The sequence below is a fragment of the Ursus maritimus genome, unplaced genomic scaffold (assembly GCF_017311325.1).
Source record: "Ursus maritimus isolate PB19 unplaced genomic scaffold, ASM1731132v1 scaffold_14, whole genome shotgun sequence".
Classification (NCBI taxonomy): Eukaryota; Metazoa; Chordata; class Mammalia; order Carnivora; family Ursidae; genus Ursus; species Ursus maritimus.
The window spans coordinates 32,415,909-32,441,316 of record NW_024423786.1 but is presented as its reverse complement, the minus strand read 5'-3'; the positions used below and the strand labels follow the sequence as shown (position 1 = coordinate 32,441,316).

At 36.6% G+C, this 25,408-nt stretch overlaps 1 protein-coding gene and 1 pseudogene across 22 annotated transcripts in view; both read left to right on the top strand.

Moving 5' to 3' along the window:
- LOC103674271 overlaps positions 1 to 25,292 on the top strand; it is a 36,602-nt pseudogene extending 11,310 nt beyond the window's left edge.
- LOC103674198 (sarcolemma associated protein) overlaps positions 1 to 25,408 on the top strand; it is a 142,249-nt gene that overhangs the window by 11,583 nt on the left and 105,258 nt on the right. The window lies entirely within an intron of this gene.

The following is a 25,408-nucleotide window of genomic DNA, read 5'->3' as shown; positions in this document are numbered from 1 at the left end:
GTTGGGGAGGGGAAAGTAGAACTATCAAATCTTTGGGATAGTTGAGCACTGCTGGCAAGAGGGGCTAGGGGAGGCAGTGTGGCTAAAGGTTAAAGATTCTGGAGCTGGACTACCGGAGTTGGAATCCTGACTCCACTGCTTGCCAGATGTGTGACCTTAGGGCGTCTGCGCTTCACTTTCCCCCATCTGTGAAAGTAGGCTAATAGTGAGATTCACCTCATAGAACTATTGTAGAGATTTAATGAGCATTCATGTAAAGCAGTTAGCAGAATGCCTGGCACAGAATGAGTACTCAGTAACTTGTCATTCTTGTAATATTTCTTTATTTTAGTTGGTGTGTTTGCACAATAAGACCTGTGTGCCTATTTTCCGTAAGTGGGCTTTTTCATTGTTAAAGAAGTTTTCTCCTTTGAACGTCTGTCTTTAGAGTCTCTTGAAGTAACTAAATTCTTTGAAACCTTGGAACTCTTTTTAAGGTGTTAAAGAAATAGTGTGATATAATAAAAAAACCAATATTCGATTTTTGTCCCTGGTTCTTGGTGTACTACTCCTAAAACTCTTGCAGTCTCCAGAGTGATGAATGTGTTTTGTATGCTGGTAAGATGACTGGTGGCTGGGGGATCCTGGTAGCTTCAGGATGGCGCTGGTCACCAGAAAGACCACGTGATTAGAGGATTGGAACTTTCAGCCCCATTTAACAATCTCTAGGAAAGTGGGTGTGGGCTGCACGTTGAACTCTGTAAAAACTCTTGGACATTGAAATTCAGGGACCTTTGGGTTTGGTGAACAATACCAGGTGCTGGGAGGGTGGTTCATCCAGGACAAGGGCATGGAAGCCCCTTCTGCCAGACCTTGCCCTGTGCGTCTCTTCCATTTGACTGTTGCTGAGTTGTGTCCTCTATAATAAACCAGTAATAGTAAGTAAAGCACTTTCCTGAGTTCTTCAAGTCATTTTAGTGAGTTTAGTGAGGCGTGAATTAGGAATCCTCTGAATTTATAGCTAGTTGGTTGGAAGTATCAGTGACAACTTGGGACTTTTGACTGGCATCTCAGTAGGTGCAGTCTTGTTGGACTGAGTCCTTAACTTGTGGAATCTGACATTAATTCCAGGTAGATAGTGTAAGAATGGAATTGTAGGACATCCAGCTTGTATTAGAGAATTGGAGAAGTGGTGTTAGAAGACACCATGCAGGGGCGCCTGGGTAGCGCAGTCGTTAAGCGTCTGCCTTCGGCTCAGGGCGTGATCCCGGCGTTTCGGGATCGAGTCCCGCATCGGGCTCCTCCGCTGGGAGCCTGCTTCTTCCTCTCCTGCTCCCCCTGCTTGTGTTCCCTTTCTCGCTGGCTGTCTCTCTGTCACATAAATAAATAAAATCTTTAAAAAAAAAAGATGACACCATGCATTTAGTGTCAGAATTGTTGCTTGTAAAAATAGTTCAAATAGGGACGCCTGGGTGGCTCAGTTGGTTAAGCGTCTGCCTTTGGCTCAGGTCATAATCCTGGGGTCCTGGGATTGAGCTCCATGTTGGGCTCCCTGCTCAGCGGGGAGCCAGCTTCTCCCTCTCCCTCTGCCGCTCCCCCTACTTGTGCTCTCTTGCTCTCTTTCTCTGTCAAATAAATAAATAAAATATTAAAAAAAATAGTTCAAATAGTCTTATAATTAATATCCATTATCCAAACTACCAAGTTTGTAGAGTTTCCCTGTTAATAGCAATAAAAATCAGTAGCATACTTGGTTTGCCTTACTTGAAGATTTGAAATGAAAGGAGCTAAGTAAGTAATATGATGAGAATCTAGTCAGTTATCAGGGAATACGTAAAAGAGCACATGTCCTGTATTAGGCAACATGGGACATAATGAAGGTATTAAGATGTTACTTCAGTCTTCAAAGAGCTTAGAGTTTAATTGGGAAGCCAAAACTAACTTCCATAAATAATTAGGGAAGAATTAAATTCTAAATGGAATTAAGAGTTCTATATGATTAAGGTGAGGAAGCCTTGTTTCGGAAGGGGGACTTGAACTAGATCTTAAAGATTTAAGGTAGAAAATAACAGATGTCTTGTGTGCATAAAGGTCTGCATAAAAAGGCATAAGCTCAGAAAGATAGTCAGGAGATAGTTGTATGTTAAGGAGCCCTACTACTGGATTGACCAGATCGTTTAAATTAAATGATAGAGGTGAACCTAAGTCAGGTTCCATTTCAGGAAGGCTGTGGAGGTACAAAGGTTGGTGGGGCAGTAGGACAAAAAAACTTGAGGCACAAACCTTGGGGGTAAGAATCTTGGATTTGCAACTTTGGAAAAAGCCATACTGCCCCTTAATCCATCCATATAACCCTGATAACTAAACTGATGTGTTTTACAGTGGGTTATAAAATGCTCATCTGGTTAAATATGCTGACTTCATACTAGGGTGATTGGAAAGTTGTGAAGATTGGATTCATAGGTGTAGTGAGTAGTCAAGATTTAAAGGTTCCAAGGTATGAGTTCTTATTTTCAAGATTGTTTCTCTCTTGGCACATGAAAAGATTGTGCTATATGCATCATTTTAAGGTACATTTCTTTTGTCAGTCATTTTAAATTCTGGAATAAAGTCATTTAAATACCATTCCTGATATTGCCAGAAGTATAGATTTACTATTTTGAGTGAACAATGAAGGACATTACAAAGATAATTATGAAAAAAATAATGGATGTGAATGTCTAAGTCAGAGGCAGGTGTTAATTCATAGACCCTTTATCAGAATTTCAGGAGAAATATGTTTTAAAGCATAAAACTTAGGTGGTAGTACTAGTCTTGCCATTTTAAGGATTTTATTTATTTATTTATTTATTTGAGAGAGAGGGTGTGAGTGGGGGGAGGGGCAGAGAGAGAGGGAGATGGAAAGAATCTCAAGCAGACTCTGTGCTGAGCTCGGAGCCTGATGTGGGGCTCCATCTCACAACCCTGAGATCATGACCTGAGCCAAAACCAAGAGTCAGACGTTTAGCCTACTGAGCCACCCAGGCACCCCTTGCCATTTTAAATTGATACTATAAGCTCAGTTTTTGGTTCATAATTGCCAGTTGTGTGGAGGCAGCTTTCAGATAAGTATCAGTCAAGTTTATTGGCACTGTACTTGGTTTTAATAATTCTTCCCTCCCACTTCCCTCACCAGTAACCTGATTTGAGAATTGTATCAAAATTTTATCCTTTGTTTTAGCTGCAACTATTTTGAAAGCTGACATAACAATAGGTAAACTGTTAATGTGTGAGAAAGTAATTAAAAAGCACTTTCAAATATTAGGTATTTGTGTTATAAAAATTAGTAAATATTCCTTCCTACTTTTACTAGTTTTTATTATTACTGCTTTGTCATTGTGGTGGTATGGAGGCTTAGGTGTGCTAGTAAATTATAAATTTTGAGAATTATTATTATAACACTCTGAAGTGAGTGTTTTGTTATAGGCCTTCTGATTAACTGTTACGTTCTATGCTTCATATATAAAGTAATTCTGATATTTAAGTCCTGCTTCCAAAATATTATTCCCCTAAAACAAAACATCTGTAGTGTTGGTATCTGAATGTTGGGGCTGGAGAAAAACTCTTCAAGTTTTTAAGTTCAGTTGCTTTTAAAAAGACTTGTTAGAAGAGGGTCCTCTTTCTTTTTTTTCCAGTTTTATGACTATATAATACTCTGATAGTAGCAGTTCATTCTGTTATCCAGGTCATTTATTTATGTGACAGAGAGACAGCCAGCGAGAGAGGGAACACAGCAGGGGGAGTGGGAGAGGAAGAAGCAGGCTCTTAGTGGAGGAGCCCGATGTGGGACTCGATCCCGGAACGCCAGGATCACGCCCTGAGCCAAAGGCAGCCGCCTAACAACTGCGCCACCCAGGTGCCCCTGTTATCCAGATCATTTAAACTGCCAACTGTCTTTTGCTTTCGAATCTTGAATTTCCTGGTTGTGTGCAGATTTGGGCTGGTTAAATCTGATTTATGTAAGACCCTAAGCACTCTAATGTTTATGTATATTTTACATTGTTATATTTTCCATTTTCTGTTGCTGTCACATGCAAGCTTGCATTAATTCAGACTTTGTGGTTTTTATCTGTTGGCTATTTTATTTTTTTATTTTATTAATGATTTTTTAAAAATACTTTATATTTAAGTAATCTCAATACCCAATCTCTATACCCAAAAATGCAGGGCTTGAACTAACAACCCCAAGACCAAGAGTCGCATGCTCTACTGACTGAACCAGACAGGCACCCCTCTGTTGTCTTCTTTTCTTTTCTTTTTTCTTTTTCTTTTTATTTACTTATTAGAGAGAGAGGGTAAGCAAGAGGGAGAGAGAGAGAGCGAGCACAAGCCAGGGTGGGTGGGCGGAGAGGGAGAAACAGACTCCTGGCTGAGCAGGGAGCCTGATGGGATGCGGAATTTGATCCCAGAACCCTGGGATCATGACCTGAGCCGAAGGCAGATGCTTAACCGACTGAGCCACCAGGCGCCCCTAAAATATGGATATATTTTGGATAAATTCTAGCTTTTGTTGTTATTCTAAGTCAGAATTATGAAGTGAAGGTTTAATGCTTTTCTTCATGTAATTTTACTGATTGCCACAATTCTCACCGATTTATCCCTTTTCTTAATATTTTGAACATTGATCATGTTTATCACAAAACTTAGCTCTTGATTATATATTATTCTGCGTTAGCTCTTTAATTATTATTATTATTTAGTTAGCTTATAGTCTCCTGAAAGGTAAGTGTAACAACCTATGCTGTTTTGTAGCCCTACAGTATAGGTGCAGTGCCCAGTATTTAGTAGGTAGTTAAAAAAATTACTGCCAACACAGTACCTTTCTCCAAAGGAATTATAGAAGTACTAACTTAAGAAATTTGTCCTTTTTTTAAAGCCTCTTAGAGTGTGGAATATCTTTATGACCTTGGGGTAGGGAAGAACATAAAGAATTCACAAAAAGTGCACATTGGAGTAAAAGATTGATAAATTCAAATATGTTAAAATTTTTTTTCATTAAAATGAAAAAGGTGAAGAAGAAAAACAAGTAGGGGAAGATATTTGTAAAACATACAACTTGCAAAGGATTGGTGTCCAGAATATAGAAAGGATTTGTTCAAATTAATGAAAAATACAATCCAAGGGGAAAAATTGGCTAAAAGATCCAAAAAAGAATTTCACAGAAGAAGAAAGAAGAATGGCCAATAAACTAACACCAGATGTTCAACATAACTAGGGAACTGTAAACTTAAACCTTCAGATACCATTTATACTCATTTAAAAAGTTGAATAGGGGCACCTGGGTGGTTGAATAGGGGCACCTCAGTCGGTTAAGCATCTGACTCTTAGTTTTGGCTCAGGTCATGATCTGAGGGTCGTTAAACTGAGCCCCAAGTCAGGCTCTGTGTGCTGGGCATGGAGCCTGCTTAAGATTCTCTCTCTCCCTCTGCCCCTGCCCACTCCCTGCTCATGCGGGCTCTTTCTTTCTCTCTGTCTCAAAAAAAAAAGTTGAGTAATATTGGGGTGCCTGGCTGGCACAGTCAGTAGGGCAAGAGACTCTTGATCTCAGGGTCCTGAGTTGGAGCTCCACGTTGTGTGTGGAGATTACTGAAAAAAATAAACCTTAAAAAGTTTGATAACATCAAGTTTAGATGACACTGTAGAGCAGTAGGAACTCAGGTGCTTGGTTGTTGATTTGATGAGTTACAGTGATTGATTTTTTTTTTAAGATTTTATTTATGCATTTGACAGAGAGAGAGAGACAGCCAGCGAGAGAGGGAACACAAGCAGACGGAGTGGGAGAGGAAGAAGCAGGCTCTCAGCAGAGGAGCTTGATGTTGGGCTCGATCCCAGGACTCTGGGATCATGCCCTGAGCCGAAGGCAGATGCTTTACACCTGAGCCACCCAGGCGCCCCATACAGTGATTGATTTTTGAATGTTAAACCAACTTTACATTCCTGGGATAAACTCCACTTGATTATACTGTATTTTTTTAATATACTGCTAGATTTGATTTGCTTATATTTTGTCAAGGATTTTTGCATATGTGTTTACGAAGGATTAGTTTTAAATATTTGGTAGAATTCACTAATGAAGCCAGTTAGGTCTGTTTGTGTTTTGTTTGTTCATTTTTGTGTGAAAAGTTTAAAACTATCAGTTCAGTTTCTTTGATAGATACAGGACTTTTCAAGTTACTTATTTCTTCTAGAGTTAGCTTTGGTAGTTTGTATCTTTCAAGAAATTTGCCTGTTTCATCTAAGTTTTGGTGTTTATTGGCATAAAATTATTCATAACATTACCTTATTATTCTTTTTTTTATAGTTTTTTAAAAAAAGATTTATTTACTTATTTGAGAGAGAGAGAACACAGGAGCTGGGGCGGGGAGTGGCGGGGACAGAGTCAGAGGGTGAGTGAGAGAGGGAATCCTTAAACACACTCCCTGCTGAGCACAGAGCCCGATGTGGGGCTTGATCCTGGAACCCTGAGATCATGACCTGAGCCCAAATCAAGAGTCAGATGTTTAATTGACCGAGCCACCCAGGCATCCCTTATTATCCTTTCAATGTCTATAGAATCTTTACTGATATCACCTCTCTCATTCCTGGTATTGTTAATTTGTGTCTTTCTCTCTTTTTTTTTTTTTTTTCTATCACTTTGGCCGGAAGTTTATCAGCTTCATTGATCTTAAATCTGTTATTTTAAATAGATTTTTCTCAGTTATTTTTCTGTTTTCTCTTTCGTGGATTTCTGTTCTTACCCTTATTATATGCTTTTTTTTCCCCCTAAGATTTTATTTATTTATTTGAGAGAGAGAGCATGGCAGGGGCAGGGGCAGGGGCAGAGGAAGAAGCAGCAGCAGACTTCCGGCTGAGCAGGGAGCCTGACGTGGAGCTCTATCCCAGGACCCTGGGATCATGACCTGGGCCTAAGGCAGATACTTAACTGACTGAGCCACCCAGGCACCCCTATTATGTGCTTCTTTCTGCCTGTTTGGGTTTAATTTCCTCTTGTTCCTCTTTCTTTTTCTTTCTTTCTTTCTTTCTTTCTTTCTTTCTTTCTTTCTTTCTTTCTCTTTAAAGAGTTTATTTATTTGAGAGAGAGAGCAAGTGAGAGAGAAAGCAAGTGAGAGAGAGTATGAGTGGGGCAAGGGAGAGGGAGAAACAGACGCCCCTGCTGAGCAGGGAGCCCGATGAGGGGTTCAGTCCCAGGACTCGTGCGATCATGACCTGAGCTGAAGGCAGACACTTAATCGACTGAGCCACCCAAGTGCCCCCCTCATCTGTTTTCCACTTTCTTAAATTGGAAGCTTAGATCATTGATTTAAGACCGCTCTTCTTTTTTAAAAAAAGATTTATTTATTTATTTAACTAATCTCTACACCAAACATGGGGCTTGAACCCACGACCTCAAGATCAAGGGTCACATGCTCCACAGACTGAGCCAGCCAGGCACCCCAGGAGCTCTCTTTTTTAACGAAGGCATGTAATGCTCTAATATAACCATTTTGATAAACAAGTTGACATTGTTAATATGCTAAACTGTGTACCTAAGGAGACAGCAGTTCTTCATCTAAGTGTATACTCTAGAAAAACATTTTTATATCTGCATCAGGAGACATGTTCAAGCAGTTTTTAGTAGTATTTTCCATAATAGCAAAAAGCTGGAAGTAATCTAGATGTCCCTCAACAGAAATATATAAATAAATACTTCTGTTAATTTATACCATGGAATACGGTACAGGAATGAACATGAATAAACAACAGTATATCAATGCAGATGAATCTCAGAAATGTTGAATGAAAAAAGCAAGTTGCAAAGGAGTGCTTAGACTATGTTGCCAGTTAATATGAAACTTAGAAATCATGATACTTATTCATATATATGTTACGTCATGCATAATAATAGAATAATGAACTATTTCTTTGAGAGGGAAACAGAGTGAATACAAAAATAACTAAATTTTACATAATATATGCTGAAAAGTGTTTTAAATACTTTACAAATACATACTTATTTAATTCTCACAATTAAATGAGTACCTGCTATGAAGCAGGCACTATTCTCATTTCTGAATAAAGGAGCTTGTAAATAAGAGTGCAAAAAATCTTAACTACCCTAAATCACTCTGCTAATAAGAGGTAGGACCTGTAATCAGACCCAGGCAGTCTGGATCCAAAGTCTGCACTCTTAACCATTAAGCCATACTGCTTGCCCTTATGGCAGGGGCAGGGATCTTCTCAGGCTGGCTGCTAGGTACTTAGAAGTTTATTTTAATACTCTTTAGTTCTTATTCCTATGTTTCTGTTTGTTTTTGTATATGATACTTCATTAAATTTTTAAAAGAAAAGTAACAGGTCAATCTAACTGAAAAGGAACCCCTAAACTGTATCCCAAATGGAAGTTTAGGAAGTCAATATTATTAATTTTCTCTAACATGTGTCCTAGATACTAATAGATCTTCAAATATTAAAAAGTCAGATAGGTGGTATGTTATTAATGTTTTATATCTTGACATGGGTGGTAGTTAGTTAGAAGGGTGTGTTCACTTAGTGGTGATTCATCAAGCTATATACCTTTGGTTAGTTCACTTCTTTGTAGGCATTCCATACTGCAGTAAACTCTTTATAATAGAAATGTCAGATAAGATTTTTTTAAATTCCAAAGATTTCCTGTTGCAGGTACATTATGTATGTGTTTGTTGGGATGATCGTAAGGGGATTTTAAGATGAGTTATAAAATAAAAGGACTGAACTTTTGAGATTCTACTTCATTGAAAAGTCTATAAAAAGAATGAGATATATTGTCAAGCAATATAACAAAACAAGGCATAGCACAATATATGCAGTAATCTACCTTTTATGCAAGAGAGGGAAAAATAAGAATTCATATTTGTTATTTATTAATGCAAAAGAAATTGGGAAAGATATATAAGAAGTTAGTAACCTGGTTATCTGGGAGTGGGTAGAGTGGAAACTGGGTCAGTATGAGGTAAGGATGACAGGAAGACCTTTTATTACTTCTGCAACCTTGAAACTATACCTCCTATTCTAAATAAACATTAACTTATTAATTTAAAAAAATATATTCAGCATAGCTCTTTTAGGTAGATTCAGACTTTTCTCCTTTTGAGACTCATATTTATTTATTTGTTGGCTATAGGATATTTCCATTTTTAGGAGACTTGGTCTTGTACCTTTTGAAATAGAGAATTTTAGGAATACTATACCATCAATAAGGGGTTATGTTCAAAGAGGACTTTTTCAGTTAAATTTACAAAATCTTTTCAGAGTTCCTCCTTTTCCAATGTTACTTCAATTCGTTTTTATCTTCTGTCTTTTTTGGATGTTGTACATCTATAGGTAGAACTTTTTTTCCTTTCTTTTTTAAAAATTATTTGTTTACTTAGTAATTTCTGTACCCAGTGTGGTGCTTTGAACTCATGACCTTGAGATCGACAGTCCCATGCTCTTCCAACTGAAATGGCCAGCCGCCCGGCAGAACTTCTCTTTTAATGATAAAGCTTTTTGTTACTAGTATGACCTTATGTTTAAAAAGTTTTGTAATTTCAGGGGCGCCTGGGTGGCACAGCGGTTAAGCGTCTGCCTTCGGCTCAGGGCGTGATCCTGGCGTTATGGGATCGAGCCCCACATCAGGCTCCTCCGCTATGAGCCTGCTTCTTCCTCTCCCGCTCCCCCTGCTTGTGTTCCCTCTCTCGCTGGCTGTCTCTCTCTCTGTCGAATAAATAAATAAAAAAATCTTAAAAAAAATAAAAAAAATAAAAAAATAAAAAGTTTTGTAATTTCAAAAGTGCTTTGGTACTGTGACTTTGAGCTATCTGACATCATTTAATTTAAAGCAAAAAATAGGAAAAGTTAGTGTTAAATGGCCAAAGTCTCCCTTTTTTCTTCTTAAAGCTTCACTTATTAAGACACATTTTATAAGCATGATAAAAATCACTGTTTAAAACAAAATCCCAAAGTTGAAATAGAGATTAAGAGTATAAATCTACACGATTTTAAGGAAGTGTTCAAAGCTACTCCCTTAAAATCTGGTCCAGAATTAAATTGAAACAAAAAAATTGTTAGTTAATCGTTTGTAGGGACATTGAAAGAAAAAATATACAATATGCAACCTCAGCTACATATTAGAATCATCTGGAGCTTTTAAGACACATTGATACCTAGGCCCAGTCCCCCAGAGATTATGATTTAATACTTATAAATTATTTCATATTTTAAAAAATCTGTTAATTGTTAATATCTATGAAGATCATAGTGGCTGCATGACTGCTAATTTGATGGAATATTGAGAAGTGAAAATACGTTAACTTAGTCATACATTTCTGTATTAAGTGGAATAAGGTGACAATTTTTGTCATAGGCATTTATTTTCCTTTTGAGACTGCTGATACCAGCTAAAACCCCCTACTTGAAAAAAAAAAAAGGAAAAATACTCATACACAAAAGATCCTGTGTGACTTTTGGTTAATGATGTTTGTAAACTGCCTATATAATGTTATTGTGAAGTTTACTTGTAAAATGAGCGTATAACTCATTTTGAATTGCTGTTATACAGTTTTAGATGCTTTAAAATAAAAATAGTACTAAGTGTTCAGGAAAATCACAAGGATTGAGACTTTGTAGTATTAACCTTCTCAAGATTTTATTTACTTATTTGAGAGAGAGAGAACACAATCAGGGGAGGGGCAGAGGGAGAAGCAGACTACGCCACTGAGCAGGGAGCCAGACATGGGGCTCGATTCCAGGACCTGGGATCATGACCTAAAGGCAGACGCTTAAGCAACTGAGCCACCCAGGTGCTGCTCTGTAGTATCAACTTAATGTTAAAATTTCTATTCCTATCACTGTGGGGTTTTTTTTTGTTGTTGTTTATTTGTTTGGTTTTTTGAGAGAGGAGAGAAAGAGAGAAGAGGGGGAGGGGCAGAGGGAGAGAGAGACTCTCAATCAGACTCCACGCTGAGCGTGGAGCACTGAATCTCAAGACCCTGAGACCATGACCTGAGCTGAAACCAAGAGCTGGATGCTTAACCCAGGTGCCTCTGTATGTGGTTTTCAATGCATGTACTCCAGTATAGAATAAAATGCTAGCAATATTTAGCAAACGTTACGTGTTTACTTGATACTGGGGAATTTGAGGTACATATCAATCTAAAAACTCAAATATGTTCATTATTTCCTGATACCCTGAGGGAATGTCAATTTAGAAAGTAGGATTTTCTGATGAGTTCAAAGTAGACCTTTTACAACCAAATCATTTTTGGATGGAAATTTTTCTAAAGTGATTAAACATTTCTTTGTCACTTTAAATAGAGTAAAGGACAAAAACTTTACTTAATGACCTGATTGTATTTACTAATAGATTTATGCACTCAGAGGCATTAGAGGTTGTAAGTTTTTTACCCCTGTGCTAGGTGACTTTATATTAGCATGTTTTAAAATCACTGAATTATGCATTTTTGTAACGTGTTGATTCTTCTGGGTTATTTCAGTTTTCTGGGTCAGCCATTACTACAAGAACTGTTTAGAAACAAAATATATGTGTTTTAAACATATATATTTATATATTTTTTACATATCTATGTTTATATATATATAAATGTATGTGTCTAAAACATATGTAAATATGGATCTGTGAGGAAACATGAATTTTACAGTGCGTGAACTTGGACATCTGCTCCCACATTTCTCTTCTTTCCTTCTGGTTATCAAGTGAATATGTTTTAAGTAAAGTGGTATTACTGGAATCTTTGATAAATATATTGCTGAAGCCTTTAAGAAAAATGTTAAGATATTTTACCTAGGATCAGGTAACAAATGGCCATGAAATTTCTTCAGCTTTTTACAATATAAGTTATTTTGATCTCTTCAGCCTTTCTTTACAATATGTTATTTTTGTGTTACTTGTTCAAAATTTTCAGTAACTATGTAGCTTCATTTATTGGAAAATATGTAATGCGTACCTTTATAGTTCTTTCAGCAAATGTTTATCAGTCTTCTACTACCAGGTGCTAGAGATGAAAAAACAAATGTCTGACTTCTTGAGATCATAAGTCTATTTGAGTAAAACAATAAAAAACCTTTGAGTATAGAATAATATTTTTATAGTGATGTATGTCTGGGTGTTACGGTATTATGAAGGAGGAGCACCTAATTCAGTGCACCAGTTAGTTTATGCTAGTTATACTGTGGTAATGAACAATACAAGACCTCAGTGATTTATTTTTTGCCCATGTTACATGTTTAGGTAGATGGCAGCTCCATCCACAGTTGTTTTCCTTTCTGGAATTCAGGCTAAAGGAGAAGGTCCTGTCTGGGACATAAATCATGGGATTACAGTTAAGGTTCTGCTCAGAAATGGCTCATGTCACTTCCATTCACATTTTATTACCCAAAGCAAGTCACATGGCCAAGTGTGACAAAATTGAACAGGGAAGTATAATTAATATTCATATAGGGAGAAGCCGTGGAACAATTGAGCACAGTTGTACATTTTACTACAATCACTTAGTTCCTGACTCAAAGTGAAAATTATGTAGCTTTGGGAACTATCAAATAAGAATATATTTTGGCAAAAATAAGGTTGTTTTCTAGTCTTTTATGAGCGTTGTAATATCCATAAGGTAAATGATTTGTATTTCTCTCAGAGATGAGAAAATTAAGATATAAGTTATAATTTGAAGTAGTGTTTTTGTTTTTGTTTTTGGAGAGATCAAAGACTATCATTAATATACTACTTACTTAGTATCTTCTGTGAGTATTTCTGACATCTGACATTGAATTATGGGATTTAGTCATAAGTGTTTTTTTCCAAACATCTTTTCAGTCTATCTTGCCTATTTGCTTTGTCACAGACTGAATCTACATTAATCATATTTTCAGGTAGAATCCTGGGATCTGTGAGTTCATAGGTCAGACATTAGAGTAGGTAGAGAGTGATATAAATTACATAGCATTTGCTTATTGAGCATCTCTTTATTAAGCATCTGTGGCATGTTTGTAAGTTGATAGCGATATGGGGTGTCAGGATGTGATCCCTGCCTTTAGTGATTCTACATAAGTCTACATGTATACAGATATTTACAATGCTCAAAGAGGTACTATTCAAATGAACTGCAGTAGTAATCTTGATGATGGAATGACCAATTGATAAGGCAATGAAGGAGGGAACAGAATGTCACCAGAGGTGACATCTAGAACAAGTCTTAAAAGAAGAGCAAGATTTTAGCATGCAAATGAGGAAGTACATTTTAGGCAGCATCAATAAATAGCATGAGTAACGGCATGAAGGAGAAAAAATAGGTGGCTCGTTTGAGAAACTAAAAAGTAATCTCTATGCCCAATGCAGGGCTCGAACTCACTACCCCAAGATCAAGAGTTGTGTGCTGTACCAACTGAGCCAGCAGTTGCCCCTTGTTTGAGAAATTTTGAGTGGTTTTGTGGGACATGGTATGGGGGAAGGGACAGAAGATGAGGCAGAAGGGGCACTTGGGTGGCTCAGTTAAGTGTCTTCCCTCGCCTCAGGTCATGATCCCAGGTTCCTAGGTTTGAGCCACATGTTGGTCTCCCTGCTTAGGAGGGAGTCTGCTTCTCCCTCTCCCTCTCCTCTTCCCTGCCCTGATGTACTCTCTGTCTGCCTCTCAAATAAATAAATAAAATCTTAAAAAAAAAAAAAAAGATGAGGCAGAAAAGGTAGTTTAGGACCAAATCATGAAGGATTTTTTTAAAAGATTTTATTTATTCATTTGAGAGAGAGAGAGAAAGCGAGCATGAGTTGGTGGGAGGGACATAGGGTGAGGGAGAGAGAGAATCTCAGGTAGACTTCGTGCTGAGCATGGAGCCCACTGTGGGGCTAGATCCCATGACCCCGAGATCTTGACCAGAGCTGAAACCAAGAGTGAGACGCTTAACCCAGGTGCGCCCAAATCATGAAAGATTTTAATCTCATGCTGCTTTTTCCTTTAGAACTGGTGGTGAGGAGTTCCAAAAGATTTTAAAAGAATCACGTGGTTAGATCTTTTGTTTTTGGAGGAACGGTCTTCGTGATAATGTGGGAGACATTGAAGCTATACCTAGAGTCAAGGAGACCTGGTAGAGTGATGTAGTAGAAAGGACAGTTAGAAGCCGACTAGAATGCAGCAAAATCATCTGCATGGAGGGAGACAGACTTGGGAGTCCTCAAGCAAAGTAGTGAAGGCTGTAGGAAATACACTCCCAGGGAAGTTTGTACATTTCTAGAAATGTAGAAATTAAGAACTCTGGGGATGGTCAACATTTGAATAGCTGGTGGGGAAAAAAAACAGAGTTGGAAGAACAGCCAGAGAAGTAGGAAGACCAGGAAAGACTGGGTTTGTGAGGAACAAGGCAGGGGAGAGTTTTTGAGAAGATAATTGTTAACAGGACTCAAATGTCACTTTATAAGGAGTGAAAGCAGTAAAAACTGGGCTACTCAGTGGAATAGTGAGTATGGAAGCTCACTAGCAATGGGTAAAGGGCTATAAATGAGGGAGTGTTACAGCCCTGAAAGTGCTTGAATAAGTGAATGCAGAAGGTAATTAAGAGCATTTCCATGTAAAAGATATGTGTACGTACACTTCTGTTTTGATAATTTTTTTTTCCTCCAGTTTTTGTTGTTGCTAATTCCATGGAGACTGCAGAGGTTCCCTACAGGGGTGGGGCAGGTGGTGTTGAATAAGAAAAGCCTTATAGGTTAGGCATTCCCTAGCCAGATTAATTTTTCAATAGACTTAAATGTAAGTTGAGATCTTACTGAGTTAAATATAATTTGTGCAAATGGGACATGAATCACAGATGTTAAAAATACATAGGAATGTTAAAATGTTGTAATTCTACACATTAGAAATTCAGTAGCATAGATGATATTTTCTAGTATTTTTTGATATTCTGAATTTTTAAAGCTAGGAATTTATCTTTCCATTTCTCTTGGTACCAAAAAAGTCTTTCTCTGCAAAGTGTGTATGTGTGTGTGTAGCTGGAGACATATCCAGCTCTTACTGTGTCCAAAGTATGTGAATGAGAGACTCTTTGAGGGCTGCTTAATCTGGGGATGATTGAGAGTTATTTTATATTTGGCCAGAATTAAATTTTTAGCATAAATCCTATAATATTCAACAAAAGGGTTAAATGTTTTTGTATCTACCCTGATAAACACTTAACTGTTAAAGAATGGTTATAGGAACTTATAAACCAAGACTTAATAAAATGAAACACTAATGAAATTTGGATATTTTTGCAGTGAGAGATATATTTTATGAATTATCAAATTCTGTTACGTAATTTTATTTTACTTTGGTCACTTCTTTTTTCTTTTTTAATGATTGATTGATTGATTGATTGATTTAGAGACAGTGCACACATGCAGAGAAGGGGGCAGAGGAAGTGGGAGAGAATCTCAAGCAGACTGCCCGCTGAGTGTGGACCCTAATGTGGGCCTCTATCTTACAAACCTGAGATCATGACCTGAGCTGAAACCAGGAGTTGTACACTCAACTGACTGAGCTACCGAGGTGCCCCTGGCCACTTATTTTCTATTCACATAATTTTATAATAGTTTTTAAGTTTTGCATTCTTGTTTTTGTGGTAGTTGCTGAATATGTGACTTTTTTTTTTTAGTTTTTGAGAGAGCGTATGCATGCGTGTGCAGGGGAAGAGAGAATGAGAGGGAGTCTTTTTTTTTTCTTTTTTGAGAGAGAGAGGGAGAGCAGGGAGGGCAGGGAGGGGCAAAGGGAGAGAAAGAGTCTTAAAGCAGGCTGCATGCCCAGTGTGGAGATCATGACCAGAGCTGAAATTAAGAGTTGGTTGCTTAATTGACTGAGCCACCCAGGCGTCCCAATATGTGACTTTTAAAATGTAGTTTTAACAATAAGTAAAAATGAAGATATCAAGCAATTATTAAACATGTAAGACTAATAATTCCTCTGAATTTATACTATATAAAATGAGGTCATGTATGTGGAAATGTTTTTATAAACTAGGTAGTTAGAAATTAAGTAGCTAATGTTGAATATAGGAGAAATATTTAAAATTCACTCTAAATGTAATAGAAAAACATAAGTTACTCTGGAGCAAAGGGGTCAAATGAAATATTTTCAGTTTCAGAGAGTTTTATCCATGAATGTAAAGATAATAAAGATGTACTAAAATATATTTTTAAAATATATTTTATAGGAGTTCTTGGATAGAAAAATTTATTTTGAGTAGGGAGGTAGGAGAAGACGACTTTGGAGGAATGGCTTTTTTGTGAATTTTGGTGTAAGTATATAGCAGCAGTCTTACTTAAAAAAAAATGTGCCATTTTATTTAGCATGTCTTGCAGTTCTAAACCTTAGTACTCTTTTACTTGCACAATGTTTTCTCTTGTAAAGCATGTATGTCAAAACCCAGAATCTGCACTGTCACTTCCTTGTAGCTCTGCTACTAAGATAACACTCCTGAAACTGAGTGTAAATTTCTCAGGGTCTTGAAAAACAGTTTGAGAGCGAAATAAAAGTTAAGGTATGATTAATTTCCTAAGTTACAGCTATTTAAAAATTCATTTCAATATTTTCAAAAAACTATCAAATGATCTCCTGTATCAGTAGAAAACTCCAAAAACTGCTTATGTTTTTTGGCATAGCATCTAAATTTACTCAGATTAAGTACTCAAAAATTGTAATTTTAGTTAGTAATGGAGATATCTCATACTTGAACCAATTTACATTCTTTTCTAAACTTCAGATTTGAAACTCTATAAAGACATTTCATCTCAAATTTTGCTTGATATATTTTAGATTGTTAATAAAGTATGTAACTGAGGTAAATCCAAAATAGTATTCAAATGTGAGAATAAGTTTAACAGGACTTTTTAGTGTATTATCTCTTTGGTGTGTTCAGAGGGAATTGTTTGAACTTGAACTACAGCTTTAATCGCACATCTATTGCCTGCAGGTATCTTGTTTAAAAAGAAAAGTGAGGTAAACTAACTAGTGACATTTGTCATTCTAACAATGGAGTTACTTTGATTTAAGAAACAAAATTTGTCATAATTGTGTTAGTTAAATATTTAAATGCAAACTTGCTAGTGATATTTTTATATAAAATACGTTTTGTGAGTATTGATTTTAGCATTTATGTGACAAGCCTAGAAACTTTCTATAAAACACGAATGCGTTACAACAGGATGTGGTTTATTTTATTCTATGTAAACTTGTAAGTAAATTAGCTTAATTGGTCATTGTTAGAAATTGTCCTCATCTCTGTTATGACATTATCATTGTGGTTTCTTCTTGTCTATTATCTTGAATTGAATTCCTTTAAGACGGGGAACTTTGTCTTCTGTGCTCCGTGTTCTAGGTTTAGCTAGTATTGAATAGGTTTTAACAGTTAGGATTTATATTTTCTTCTTAGATCTTGTAGATACTGATTTTGTGTATTATATTTTACTTAAATTATATCTTTTGTCTTTAGAGGGTTTTATTTTCTGCATCATGTGTTTCTTTTCCTTGACTATGATGAATTCTAAGTGTCTGTTGTTATTTTTACCATTTAAATAGTTGATTCTTTAGAGGTATATGGAGCCATTTGTATTGTCCATCATACTGATGATGTAAAAAATAAAGGAAACTTATGACTATGTTTAAACATTTAACAATGACAAAAAAACAAACATTTAACAACAACAAGCAAGTTATATAGGCTTCTTATCTGCCTCCTGTGTGGTATTTCAAGAGAAATTCTTTCCTTCCCTGAGACTAGTTTTACATCTCATATATCTCTGGCTTTTTATCCATTACAATTCCATTTCTAGATGTATAGAATTCCCTACTCTAGATGTGAATTCCTAAAACATATGCATAGTATTCTATAAATTTCCAAGTACAGTTGATTCATTCAGACATCATTATTGAGCACTTCCTATGTGCTGAGCACTATTCTAAACAAAACAAAGTCCCTGCTTCCATGAAACTGACATTCTAGCATGCAGATACCATCATTCATCTTTCATTATCAACTCAGCCTGTTTAGGACAAATGGGAGTGCTTCAGTTCATCTTGTCCTATAAATTTGCTGTGTGAGAGCAATGCTATCATATGGCCTCAAAGTATTTTGGTTAAATTTGAGTTTTGTCTTCAATTATTAGTGCCCTGAATTTGTGAAATCTATACATACCTCCTTTAATTTTTTTTTTAAGATTTTATTTATTTATTTGACAGAGATAGAGACAGCCAGTTAGAGAGGGAACACAAGCAGGGGGAGTGGGAGAGGAAGAAGCAGGCTCATAGCAGAGGAGCCTGATGTGGGGCTCTATCCCATAATGCCAGGATCACGCCCTGAGCCGAAGGCAGACGCTTAACCACTGTGCCACCCAGGCGCCCCCATACCTCCTTTAATTTTATAAATCTATATCATATATGTATCTTCTTGACCTCCTCTATACTATCAGGTAAACTTTACTTAAATTATTTTTGAAAGTCATCAGGGAACTGCTTAGATGGGTCATTGAATGCTTTTGTTTTGATGGTTATTTTTTTTTGTTTTCTCTACTCTGAAACTCACTTTTCCATCTTCCTCAGTATGATTTTTTTTACAGATTTATTTATTTATTTTAGAGAGAGAGAGAGAGCAGGAGCAGGAGGGGCAGAGGGAGAGGGAGAGAGAATCTCAAGCCGACTCAGTGCTAAGTGTGGAGCCCAACTTGGGGCTTGATCTCAGGACCCTGAGATATGACCTTGCCAAAACTAAGAGTCAGATGCTGAACTGATTGCGCCACCCAGGTACCTCCCTCAATATGATTTTTAATAGAAATTTTATAACTTTTGTTTGCATGACATTGTACTTTTCTAGTTCTTAATTTTTTGATAGTTTTTATATTACTGTCTTTGTTTCCATTGTCTGTGGTTTCCATACAGACTTTGTCTTTATTCTTTCAATTTCCCCACTAATTCTCTGAAAATTCACATGTTTACAGTCTTAAATGACCACTTCTAAGAACTTTATTTCAAAATTTATGTATTTATGATGAATTTCGTAACCATATTTTTAATTTAATTTTTTTAATGATTTTTTATTATATTATGTTAGTCACCATACAGTACATCCCCGGTTTCTGATATAAAGTTCGATGACTCATTAGTTGCATATAACACCCAGTGCACCATGTAATACGTGCCCTCCTTACTACCCATCACCGGTCTATCCCATTCCCCCACCCCCCTCCCCTCTGAGGCCCTCAGTTTGTTTCTCATAGTCCATAGTCTCTCATGTTTCATTCCCCCTTCTGATTACCCCCCCTTTCTTTATCCCTTTAAAGTATACACTTTAGTGGTTTTAGTGTACTCACAAAATTGTGCAGTTACTACCACTATTTATTTCCAGAATGTTTTTATTGCCCTCCAAAGAAACTCTCTACCCATTTAGCAATCACTCTTCATTTGCTCCTCTCCCAGCCTCTAGCAACCATTAATCTACTTTCTGCCTCTATAGATTTACCTATCTGGGACGTACTTCACGTAAACGGAATCATATAACATATGGACTTGCATATCTGGTTTCTTTCATTCAGTGTAGTCTTTTCAGGGTTCATCCATGTTTAGCTATGTATCCATACTCTCTATCTTTTGTTGTCAAATAATATTCCATTGTAGGGATATACCACATTTCATTTATCACATCTGCCACATACTCAGTTGATGGACATTTGCATTGTTTCTATTTTTTGGCTATTATGAGTAATACTGCTGTGAACATACATGTACAAGGTTTTGTGTGGACATATGTTTTTAGTTCTCTTGGTTATATGCCTAGGAATAGAATTGCTGGGTCATATTGTAACTCCATATTTAATGTTTTAAGAAACAACCAAACTGTTTCCCAAAGCAGCCGCACTGTTTTACATTTCCACCGGCAGTGTATGAAGGTTCAGTTTCTCTACTTCTTGGCCAGTACTTGTTACTGTCTTTTTTATTGTAGCCATCTAGTATGAAGTGATAGCTCACTGTGATTTTGATTTGCATTTCCCCAATAACTAATGATGTTGTGAGCATCTTTTCATGTACTTACTGGCTATTAATTTTTTTCGGAGAAATGTTCATATCCTTTTCCCACTTAAAAAATAAGGTTGTTTATCTTTTTATTGCTGAGTTGTGTATTCTGGATATAATTCCCCTATCAGTTGAATGATTTGCACATATTTTTTTCCATTTTATACGTTGTTTTGATGGTGCCCTTTTTTGTTGCTACAGTAAAATATACATTTTTTAGCATTTTAAGTGTACAGTTCAGTTGTATTAAATACATTTACAATGTTGTGCAACCATCACCTTTATTCATTTCCAGAATTTTTGCATCATCTCAGACAGAAGCTCTGTACCCATTAAGCAATAACTCCCCTTCTTCATCTCCCCCAGCCCCTGATAACTGCTGTTTCTACTTTGTGGCTCTATGAATTTGCCTATTCTAGGTCCCTCATATAAGTAGAATAATATAATATTTGTCCTCAAGGTGTCTTTTATAAGCACAAGTTTTTAATTTTGATGAAATTCACTTACTTATTTTTTATATTTGAAGTACGTTTTAATGATCTTAAAATTCTTCATTTATATTGTCATTTGTGCTTTTGATGTCATATCTAAGATGCTGTTGCCTAATCCAAGGTCATGAAGATTTATTTTAATCATTTTTTAGTACTCTCTTACTTGGCTCTTTCATCCATATTCAGAACATCAGTATAACTATCAAAGGTTCTATGAGAAGAGTTTATTAAATATTTTCTTTTAAAATTTTTAGATTGAGGCTCCTGGGTGGCTCAGTTGGTTAAGTGTTCAACTCTTGATCTCAGCTCAGATCTTGATCTCATGGGCCATGAATTCAAGCCCCACGTTGGGCCCCGCACTGGGCGTGGAGCCTACTTTAAAATAAAATAGGATAGCATAGAATAGAATATCTAGATAAGGATAGTGGGTTTCAGACTTTAGCATCTACTGGGATACTTACTAAAGCTGCAGGTTCCTCAGAGGATTTTTGTACATTTGTAGTAAACTTCTAGGAGACTTCATTATGTTGAAAAAGTGTAGAAGTAAAATAGGCCATCATAGTGATTAAGAGCATGGATCCTGGAACCTAACTACCTGGGCGTGAATCCTGGCTGTCAGTTTCTAGCTATATGATCTTGGTCAAGTCACTTGTTCTCTCTGGGCATTCATTCCCTCTCTTATTGGGTCCTTTGTTCTCTCTGTTGCAAGCATTAAACAAGCAAATATCTGCAGAGGGCTTAGTCAATTTGGCAGTAGTGTTAACCACATACATGTTAGATATTGTCATACCCTTTAACTTTAGTAATGTCATTTCTAAGGACTTAATCTAAGAACATTATCAGAGATGTTGCATAAAGATGTAGATATAACAGTTTCATCACAGAAATTAATTGCAATAATTTACCATATATAGTCTAAATTAATGAAATTTATGAAATATCATTTGCTATTTAGTCTATTTTCAAAAAATATTTAATGCCGTGAAAAATAATGATGTAAGTGAAAAAGGTAAATACATATACAACTGTATATAAAGTATGTCTCTAAATTTCTTTGAAAATATGGGGCAGGGAAGCAGAGTGTTAGTCTTACAATGCATATAGAGAATTATGTGAAACTGTTGATAGTGGTTATTCTTGGAAGCTAGAAGGAGTGAATTTAATTTTCTTCTGTGCTTTATTGAATTCTCCTGCCTTCAACAATAAGTGCTTTATATTCAGAAAAACAAATGATTTTTTAAAAAGACCAAACATGGGGGAAAGCCCACTTTAAAATGGGAAGAATGACAGAAAAATAGGAAAAGCCCAGTGTGAAATAGGAAAGCATAATGTCAGTAGGAAACCTGAGTCCTTGTACTCGTATTGCTGTTAAATAGTTTCAAGCCTTGGGGCGCCTGGCTGGCTCAGTTGGTAGAGCATATGACTCTTGATCTTGGGGTTGTGAGTTCGAGCCACATTTTGGGTTGGCAGATTACTTAAAAAAAAAAAAAAGTTTTGAACCTTGAATGAATTTTCTTTCTTCCTTGGGGGACACAGTTTCCTCATCTGCAAAATGAGGAGTTGGGTTAAAATTAAAAAGGCAGTGTGCAGAGTGGTTAAGAGCTGGGAGGTGAGAGAGGAGAGTTAGGGACTACTGTTGAAGAGATCACTGTGTGGGTTCATGTCCTGCTTCTTCCTGTTCACTTGGTGACTTCTGGCAAGTAATTTAACCTCTCTGTGCCTCAGGTTTCTTGTTTATAAAGTGGGGATAATAATAATACCTCATGGGGGATTGTGAGAATTAAATGAGTTAATAATACATGTGAAGGACTTAATAATACAGACAGAGTCTGACACAGTAAGGACTCAATAAATGTTAACTGTTTTTACTGATAGGTAAGATTCTTTCTAGTGCAGTCATTTATTTCCAATAATATTATTAGTCAAGTGAGTGATTCTCAAATTTGTCTATCATTTGGAAATTTAGCTAATTTTTTATTTAGATATTTTTGAGATGATGGAGACTATTGATTTGTGAAATTGAATATTTTGAGGTCCCTCTTCCCCTCCTCCACCTTTATTTAATGTCTTTTGTCTTATTACAGGCAGCTTCTTTGGGGCCCTAAGTTATCTCATTGTTGAGAGTACTTTATAGACCTTTTCAGCAGTAAAAAATCTCATTTGATTTTATAGAGATTTTTTTCTAACTCTTTTTGTTCTGAAGCTAATGTATGTAGCTTAATATATTTGTAATTAAATTGTATAGTCTGTTAGGTTGTACCTATGTTTCTTCAACTATTGTCTTAATTTTAAATTTAGGAAATGGCATAAAGCCCAAGGAAATGTTATAATCCAATCGACTAGTCCATTCTAGGAAAAGCTAATTTATAAAGTCAGCTAGAAGTTGTTAGAGCATGACGTACAGTGTGACTGGATTGATGCATAGATGTTACTTAACTTAATCCCAGAAAAAGAATGTATCCAAATGCTTTAAGAGATAAATCTGAGTATGTGAAAATCACTTTCAGAGTCAGCAACCATGTTAATGCATTTTGGAACTCTGAATACACACTACAGGAATAGATGACTTTCATAATATTATATCATTTTCTTTCACTGACTATATGAGATACTTAATTAAGTCTTCAGTTGAATAGTGACTCTACCACTATCAATTTTGCTAACTTAATATAACCTATTTGTAAAATATTTATTTCTGTGATCACTAGCAAGAATGAATGTTTCTTTGCTACGTATATTTATCTCGAATGAACAGGAAATGCATTTTGGAACTCTGTGAGCAAAATTTTTGGAAATTTTTGTCTGTGAGCAAGTCACTGTATGGTACCTCAGTTTATAATGGCAGTGATAATGAAGATGATTACATTTTTTTCATACTGGGGATAAGAATGAGTTATATTTTAATACATTTATTCTTACATCTTTAGAAGCTCTCCCCTTCTCTGCACGGTTGTAGCTGTAGTAGGCAGCCCACTACAAAGGTCATTATTAATTCTGTGTTAGAGAACAAATTAGTTGAGTAACATTGCCAGGAAGCAAAAGGCAAGAATTTGACTTCCACAGTTAAGGGATGCAGTTTGTTACTTAAAACAGATATTAGAGGATATTTTCCTCTAATTATAATGACTTTTGTTTATAAAACATACCTAGCTAATTCCCATAGCAGGAGAAAAGTGCTGTATTTTGATAGACAATCAGCTCGAGACAGCTTTGTGACTCACTGAAGGAAGAGGGGAGAGTTCTTTTCGCCTTAGGGATTGATTTTATTTTAGGATGAGTTCTTTGTGAGATATGAGAGAGTTACCACCCTACATGTCAAGTGTCTTACTCTGTCTTCCCTGAGATTTAACTCAATGCCTCCAAATTCCCCAAGTGTATACTTTTGTAACTTCTGCTACTTGGTTCATGTTAATTACATAGTGTTTATATTTCTCCCTCCATATTTATTTTTTTAAAAGATTTTTATTTGAGAGAGAGCAAGCGAGTATGAGTGGGGGGAGAAGCAGATGGAGAGAGATAGGCAGGCTCCCTGCTGAGCAGGGAGCCCGATGTGGTACTCAATCCCAGAACCCTGGGATCATGACCTGAGCCAAAGGCAGACTAAGCCACCCAGACGCCCCTTGCACCATAAACTTTAAAAGGTGGATTGTTGGGGCACCTGGGTGGCTCAGTTCAGTTAAACGTCTGACTCTTTGTTTTGGCTCAGGTCATAATCTCACAATTGTGGGATTGAGCCCCGAGTCGGGCTCCACACTCAGTGTGGAGTGTGCTTGAGAGTCTCTCTCTCCCTCTCCGTTTGCCCCTTTCCCTGCTTGTGTGCTCACGCACTCGCGTTCTCTCTCTCTCAGATAAAACAAATAAATAAATAAATATTTAAAACTTGAGATTGGATAAATATCATGGACCGTCTCATCTCAGCCTTACTGGGCTCACTGCTTTACCTTTACTTGTGGACTTCCTGTCCCAGAAATCTGTAGAGTTTACAAGACAAAGAGAAGCTTGTACTAAAGAAAAGGATGGATCAATGCACATGTACACCAAGAACTGCTACTGGGGCAATGGCATGGTCAGAGATCTGGTCCCCCTGGGTGCTGGTATTGGTCTGGCCTATAAATACAATGGAAAAGAGGAGTTCTGCTTGACTTTGTATTTGAAAATTACAATATGGCAGTTTTATGGAAATCACCATTTATTTTCATCTGTAAGAATAGCTGCTATGGAATGGGAGCATCTGGTGAGAGAGCAGCAGCTAGCACTGATTACTACAAGAGAGACAATTTTATTCCTGGGCTAAGAGCAGATGGAATGTATGTTCTATGTGTCCAGGAAGCAACAAAGATTGCAGCTGCCTATTATAGATCTGTAAAGGGGCCCATGCTGATGGAGCTGTAGACTCACCAATATCAAGGACACTGTATGAGTGATCCTGGAGTCAGTTATCATACACAAGAAGAAATTCAAGAAGAGTGACCTCATTATGCTTCTCAAAGATAGAATAGTAGACAGCAGTACTGTCAGTGTTGAAGAATTAAAGGAAACTGATGTTGAGGTGGGTAAAGAAATTAAAAACACAGTCCAGTTTGCAGCAGTTGATTATGAACCAATTTTAGAAGAATTAAGACATATCTACAGCAACAATCCACCTTTTAATGACTGTGTAATAATGGAAACCACTTCTGGATTTTTTGGTAGATAAGCAGCTACCAGAGCCTAAAGCCAAGTGAAGGCAAATAAAATCAGTGGGCATCTAAATAAACATTGAGAACTTTGGTTCCATGAAAAATGAGAAAAATGGAAATGGGACATCATTTGCATTCATTATGAGAGAAAAATGAAAATATGGAACACATAAAATGCCCCTTT